The 7269-nt window shown below is 52.4% G+C and overlaps 1 non-coding gene across 1 annotated transcript; it reads right to left on the bottom strand.

Moving 5' to 3' along the window:
• Positions 1 to 6544: 6544 nt before the first annotated feature.
• On the bottom strand, positions 6545 to 6618 carry TRNAI-GAU (transfer RNA isoleucine (anticodon GAU)). The gene has a single exon. It is a non-coding gene; the product is annotated as a tRNA-Ile (tRNA).
• Between the last annotated feature and the right edge of the window lie 651 nt (positions 6619 to 7269).

The following is a 7269-nucleotide window of genomic DNA, read 5'->3' as shown; positions in this document are numbered from 1 at the left end:
CTGACACTGGAGTCAGGCTTGGCACTTTCAGGGCAAATGAAATCATCCCACCCCCACCTCTGGCAGCCAGAGCTCAGCTGAGCCTCCCAGAGGTGTCCTATGCTTGGAGTCTGCCCAACACAGGAGCTGGGAGGCAGCAGGCTCAGCTGTGGTGGAAGTTGCAACCCACAATAGGGCTGGAAATTGACAAAGAAAGACACATTGAGGATGGGATTCAAACCCATGTAGGCAGAGCACAATGGAATAGCAGTCCATCGCCTTCACCACTTGGCCACTTCACCACCACCTCATCTCTTTTGGCTGTCAGTTTTTCATACTTCCCAAAGTCAACCCTGCCAGGAACTTTTCTGCACCTTGCTGGTTGGCCAGGGACACAGGATGGGCAGATTTGGTCCAGCGGTGCTCTTCTCACTCCTGTCCCCAGCAGTGCGGCTTCCTCGGGTGGGCAGGGCCCCAAACACTGCTGGGGTGCAGTGCCCCAGCCACACATGGGGACAGGGTTGGGGGCAGCCCTGGCTCAGCTGCAGACACTCACATGGGCAGCTGCCTGTGAGGGAAGGGCCTGTCCCCAAGGCTGGCTCAGGGGCTCTGGTCTCTCCCAGCTGCTGGCCTGGGCTGGGCTGTGCACAGCTGGGAAAGGGGCAGACACTTGCCTGTGGGGTTGAATGTCACACTCCCCTCTCTCTCACACTGAGAGCTATAGATCAGTCTGCAGCACCAGCCACAAGGCCTGAGGCAGGTGTCCATGTGGCTGTCCCACCCCGGAGCCCCTGGGGTCCTGTAACCAGACAGTATCCCCCTGCTGTACTCCATCTTGCCCCTTTTATGTGCCTCTGAGCACAAAGCACAAAGAAACAGCAGTCTTAGAACGTTTGAAAACAGAGATGCACTTATCTCAAGCCCAGCCTTTTGCTGCTTCAAAACACAGATGTGCAGTGTCAGCATGGCCCTGGACTGAAGAATACAGACAGGGGGAAAACAGGCTAGATGTTGACCACGGGGCCTCAAATTGCCCTTGGCTGCTCCTGATAATTGAGACACCCACGCTTCATGCAAAACCTAGCTGCTGAGCTTTCAGCTGTACCCCTTGCTTTCCCAATGAGCCAACAAGACAGCAGGTGGTACAGGATGGGCCATTAAGCAGTGTGATGGGGTTCAGGGGTCCCCCTGCACTGTACTCCGTCCGCTGGCAGGAGTGACTCTCACTCAGCAGGTACAACAGAAGGTTTATTAGGCAACAGATGCCCAGTTTCTTACAGAAGCGACAGTACAGCAGCCAGAGACAGTCCTTCCAACCCGTCCTGGGGAGAAGGCCCCGAGGGGTGCCCCTCTGGGGTGTAGCTTTCCCCCTCCTCAGGCTGGCTGCCTCCCAGCTCTCCCTTCCCCTTGCCTCTAACTGCGGCCCCCGATTCAAAACCCAGCTCAGCTCCCCCATCCTCTTTGTTCAGGGCAGAGGTGTTACCTGCCAGTTGTAGCCCCAGGGTCATCCTCAGCCACTGGGAGCTGCTGCTTGCCTCAGACACCCAGCCTGACTCACACATGCACTCCCCCCACTCCATCACAAGCAGGCTAGGCAGTGTATTGCCCAATCGTCTGTGAGTGTGACCCAGAAACCTACCACACGGTCTGTACCACAGACAGAAAGACGGACAGACACATCCTGCACCCATCTACAAAGGCTGTTCACACACAGAAAAGAGGTTATGATATTTGGCAGCTAAACCATTTCACCAGCTCCCTCAAATGTCATATTTAGCACATCTGCCCATCACACAGGCAGGTGGAGGGTTTGTGGTCCCAGTTGCTCACAACCAGACACATCCAAAGCCATGAACCACCAGCCTGGCTCAGTCACAAAGGGACAGTGGTCCCTGCTGCCCCAAGGCTGACAGAGAGCCCCTCAAGACCACCACTGCCCAATCCACCCAGGACCTGCTCCTTACTCACTCAGACAGAGCTTTGCTTGTTTTCCTTCCACCCAGATTCCCACTTCTTTTCCTGGGTTACCAGGAGCCATTTCTGGAGCACCATTGGACAGGCACAGGATTCTGCCTCCCTGCAGCCAGCCTCACTTCCACAGGCTTTGGCAGGAGAAAGAGTGGTGCTCGTGAGTGACCTCACGAGGTCAACAAGCCCAGTTCCCTGCACGTTTCCTCGCACAGACTCCCCAAATGTCAGTCAAAACTCCAGTAGCTGAGATTTATTCCCCACAAAAAGATCAGTTGCATGTGTTTTGAGGTGATATTGGTGCAGGAGTCCAGAACTGTTACAAGAGAAATTCCAGTCTAATTCCTAAATGTGCTCATGCTGAGCCAGACTGGAAGGTTTCCCTTCCCCATAACTTCTAGTAGTTTGTGTTTCCTGGGATGCTTTTCCAATTAGGCCACGTCAAAGGCTTCTTTGTCTTTCCAACATTGTTGCTGCCTTCAGTATAGGTACAGCAGGAGAGGAGAAATGATCATGTCAATGTCCCTTACTTTACACGCTCCTCTGGGTGCCAGAAAGATCCTCGGTGTGTCTCAGAGCCAGGCACCTCAGGGCGAGCAGCCCATTGAGCAGCTGCCTTTCATGGCAATTGTGAACCTGTCGCCTACATATCCCTTCCTGGTGAATGGCCAGGGAAGGTAACTTAATATCCAGCTGGGTGTGGGTGACTCCTTTGTTGCTACTGCAGAGTTAGTCCCTGGGCGTTTCTCAGATTCACAACAAAGAAAGAACTAACACAAAGAAAGAGCAAAATTTTTGTCTTCCAAGGTAAGAAAAGTACATTTTTTTGAGAGAATGTTATCCTTCATTGCTTCCTCTTATTTGTGTACCCCAGTGGCCTAATGGATAAAGCATTGACCTTCTAGACCAAGGATTGTGGGTTCAAATCCCCCCTGGGGTAAAGCCAGCTTTTGCTGCTGTCAGTCTCAAGGTGAGGGGGGGAAAAAAAAGTGGCCTTCCAAACCCACACAGGCTCACTACAGTAATTGTGTGCCAGGGGTGCTTTCTGAAGTGCATGAGGTTCACTTTATGCAAATGAGTTGTTGCATGTTCATATCATTGCCTCATTCAAATCTGTGATGGGGTTCAGGCTTCCCCAAGCTCTGCACCCCATCTGCAGGCAGGTGTGACTCTTACTCAGCAGGTTTATTAGCTGACAGGACGCAGCATCTTACAGAAGAGTCAGTACAGCAGGCAGAGACAGCCAGTAAAATCCATGTTGGGGAGAGGAGGCCCTGAGGGCCCCCAGAGCTGGGGCCTTGCTCCCTCCTTTGTCTCTGTCCCTCCCAGCCCAGACTAACTGCTTCCCAGTTTCAATTTAAACTCCTTGGCTTCCACCACCCCCTTTGTCTGCAGTACAAAAGTGTTACCTGGTCACCAGCTTACCCTCAACAGGAGCCCCACACCCTCTGTGAGCCACTCACACACACACACACACACACATACCCCCCACATCACAGCATCTTCTGAAGTGGCACACTCCCATAGCCCCTGCAAAAGAGAGGCTAATGTGGCCACATCCTGTGTGTATCAGACAGAAGCCCTGGGCTTTACTGTTCCTCTGTACACAAGTGACAGACACTCTCTTTTGAGTCATTGTTCTTCAGTCCTCTGTAGGACAAACCCGGCTTCCCTGGCTCCTTTTCTTCCCCATGTGCAGAGTGGTTTTACAAATGGAGTTTAATCAAACTTTCTCTCTCTAGAACAAGAAAAGGAATAAAGTAGCACTTTAAAGACGAACAAAATAATTTATTGGGTGAACTTTCATGCGACAGACCCACTTCTTCAGGCCAGAGCCAGACCAGAACAGACTCAATATTTAAGTCCTGGAGAACCAAAAATACTAATCAGGGTTGACAAATCAGAAAAAAATTATTATCAAGGTCAGCAAATCAGAGAGTAATGCGGTGGGGTCGGGGGGGGGCGGGGAGTCAAGAGTTAGATGAAGCCAAGTATGCAAAAGAGCCCCTATAGTATCTCAGAAAATTTGCATCCTGAGTCAAACCACATGTTAATGTGGCGAATATGAATATGAAATAGAGTTCAGCAGTCTCGTTTTCCAAAGCAGATTGAAAATTCTTCTTCAAGAAGATGCAAACTCTTAAGTCATTAACAGACTGGCCCGTGCCATTAAAATGTACACTAACTGCTTTGTGAATCAGGAATGTTTTGATGTCCGTTTTGTGCCCCTTAACTCTTTGTCTGAGAGAGTTTGAAGTTGTCAACTTTGATTACTATTTTTGGTTCTCTGTGCCTTAAATATTGAGTCTGTTCTGGTCTGGCTCTGGTCTGAAGAAGTGGGTCTGTCCCATGGAAGTTCACCAAATAAATTAGTTTGTTAGTCTTTAAAGTTCTACTTTACTGCTTTTTTGTTTTGATAGTATATAGCTGAGCATGGCTTTCTCTCTGTTACTTTCTCTCTCAGGTGCACCCTACAGCTTGCCCCCCACTGACCTGGCTTCTCCCACCCACAGAGCTCCTGCAGCTAAGGGAAGTAGATGATTTGTGCATGAAGGGCAGCTTTCTCCCATCTGCCTGGAGCTTCAGCAGTGATTACAAAGAAGTAGGGGAGAACCTAGTGACTGATACCACGTTATCCAACAGGTACTGCTGGGTTTGCATTCAGTGTCAGTAACACCGTCAGCTGGCAGCAAATACTCTGCCCTCATTGCTTCTCTGGAGCTGCTCTTTCTTCCAGGACTCCCTCTCTCCGCCCTTGGCTTCCTTAGCATGTGGCCCCATGGCCCTTCCCCCAGCCAGAAACTGAGCTGTGCAGGCCCATTCCTGTGGAGATGAGATGAGAATCATAGACTCCTGGGGCTGGGAAAAACTTCAGGAGGTCATCCAGTCCAGCCCCCTGCCTAAAGCAGCACCAACCCCAACTAAATCATCCCAGCCAGGGTCTGTTCAAGCCAGGACTGGAAAACCTCAAGGGATGAAGTTTGCACCACCTGTCTAGGTAAAGCATTGCAGTATTTCATTATCCTCCTGGTGATATAAAAGCAGCACTACTCAAATACTGGACTATTACTGCTGTGACTTGCATTTGAAACCAGGTTGCTGTAGCCACAATGCAGAGTACGAACACCTGTTCGATTGCAGCTGGCTACAGAAGGCTGGGATTGTGCTTTTTTTTTTACTTTCTCAGGTTTCACCTGACATTCTGGGACCCAGCACATAGCCCCAGACATAGGCAGGGTTCTTGGCTTCCTGATGCACAAGGCAAGGTGAATGCAGGTTTCCAGCCTGGGACTCAAACCCTGAAACCTCCAAATAAGGTCCAAACCCTGAGAGAGCTGGGCAGGTTACTGAAATAATTCAGAAATAGCAGACAGCTTTTTGCCAGGTGGTAAACCTCATTCTCCTCGCAATAGTGCCAATTCCAAACCTGAGATTTTGGAATGGGGCTGTATAAACAGGTAATTGGGGCTATTTCAAAGTAAGTTATTCAAGAATAGTGTTTTCCAAAACAACACTGCTGTGCAGAGATATTCCCAGCATGCCTCCAGGCTCTCTCTTCACAAACAGGCTCTGTTGTGCATGGATGCATCATTTCGAAATATGTTTTGTTTATTCTGGGGCTTCCATGTAGCGTGAAGGCGTTATTGTGAACTAGATTATTTTGGAGGAATAATTCTGGAATAAACTATTCTGAAATCACTCTGCACCTCTCTGGTGAGTGCCTGTCAGCATCATGTAAAGCACGAGAATGCCCATTGTGGCCTGTGACAGCTGCACTGGGGAGACTGGTGCCAGTGCTGGAACGTCCCGAGGAGTGGGAGGGGATCTGGTTTGCTTGGCCTGCTCCCTCTGAGGCCACCTGTGCTCCTCCTCCCATTTCACCTCTTCCTATCCCAGCTCTGCCTCTTCCACTGAGCTCTGCCGCCAGCAGCCTGCTGCTCTCTCCTCTCCTCCCCACAGGCCTCTCCCCTGTTCCCCCAGGACTGCCAGCCAACCCCACCTCTGCAGAGACCCACCCAACCACCCTGTCACCTGTACACCTCTGCCTCTCTCCTGAGCTCCCCTGGCCAAAGCTGCTCATCATGGACTTCCTCCAGGGCCTGCTCCTTGTGCTTCTGCACCCCACCCCCAAGGGCCCTTCCTGTGTCTTCCCCAGCCCTCTGCCCACCAGAGCAGCAGCTGGGGGACCTGAGTGAAGAAGCAGAACTCATGCAGGAAGAGGAGCAGGGCAGGCAGGGACTTGAGACTGGTAAGTTACCTGGGCCTGTGGTGCTGCAGTAGCAGGTGTCCAGGGAGGGAGCCTGTGAGGCCAGAAGGCCTTTGGGGGGAGATGGGGAGCTGTGAAAGCCAATGGAGCTGCTGTAGGGGGCTGGTGCCCTTGGCAGAGGGCTCCTGCTGCTCCTTCCTTTGGGAGGTGTGTTGCAGAGTTGGGAAGCTGGGGATCCTCCCCTGTCCCAGGTCCACTCTGCAGCCCCTCCCTCAGCCTGGGGTGGTGACTCTGACTTGCTCCCTGCCAGCCTCTCAGCCTGGTTCCTTCAGCTCTTTTGACCTCCTGCCCAGAGCAGTCACATCAAGGAAAGTAGAAAAGACCTGCCCATGGCCAGCATGGAGCTTGAACCCATGACCTTGGTGTTATCAGCACCATGCTCTGGCCAACTGAGCTAGCCAGCCAAATGCAAAAAGGCTCACAAGGGGCCTTTTTGGAAATGAGCAACAGGCAGCTGCAGGGCCCCTGGACTGAGATTTCCTCCCCTCCCCCACCAGCCTGGCCTCCCCTTTCAGACTCTGTCACCCATCCCCCACAGCTCAGAGCCCAGCTGGGGGTTCCCTCACCCCAGCTGCCCCTTGCCTGCTGTCCTGGGCCCTCCAGTGGGTCCCTCAGATCCTGTCTCTCCCACCCCTCCCCACTGCCCTGATCCCCTTATCCCCTCAGACCCTACCAAACCCCCCCACTACCCTTTTCCCCTCCTCCCTCAGCCACAAGCCCTGGCTTGGTTCCCCTTCACACCTGCCACCTCTCCCCCCTGGCAGCCGAACTCCTCCTCCTTCTGCACTGCAGAGTCACCAGCTGAAACCTTGGGCCGCGCCCAGGGGCTGTGTCAGAACCTCTCCCACCTGTACAATTCATGTCCACTGCAAGGGTTTTGCTTCCCAGCAGGGTTAGGAAATGTTGGTGAGGAAGCAAAAGGAAGCTACAAGAGGGAGCTCAGGTGTGTCAGGTCAGCATTGGGGACAGCTGGGGTGAGAGGTGAATTACCACTGGGGTGGGGGCAGAGCTGGGTGTGCCTGGGAGTGAGAAACTTCCTGTCACGCACAAGTGTG

The sequence above is a fragment of the Carettochelys insculpta genome, chromosome 1 (genome assembly GCF_033958435.1).
Source record: "Carettochelys insculpta isolate YL-2023 chromosome 1, ASM3395843v1, whole genome shotgun sequence".
In the NCBI taxonomy this organism is placed as follows: domain Eukaryota; kingdom Metazoa; phylum Chordata; order Testudines; family Carettochelyidae; genus Carettochelys; species Carettochelys insculpta.
This window is presented reverse-complemented; position numbering and strand designations above follow the sequence as displayed.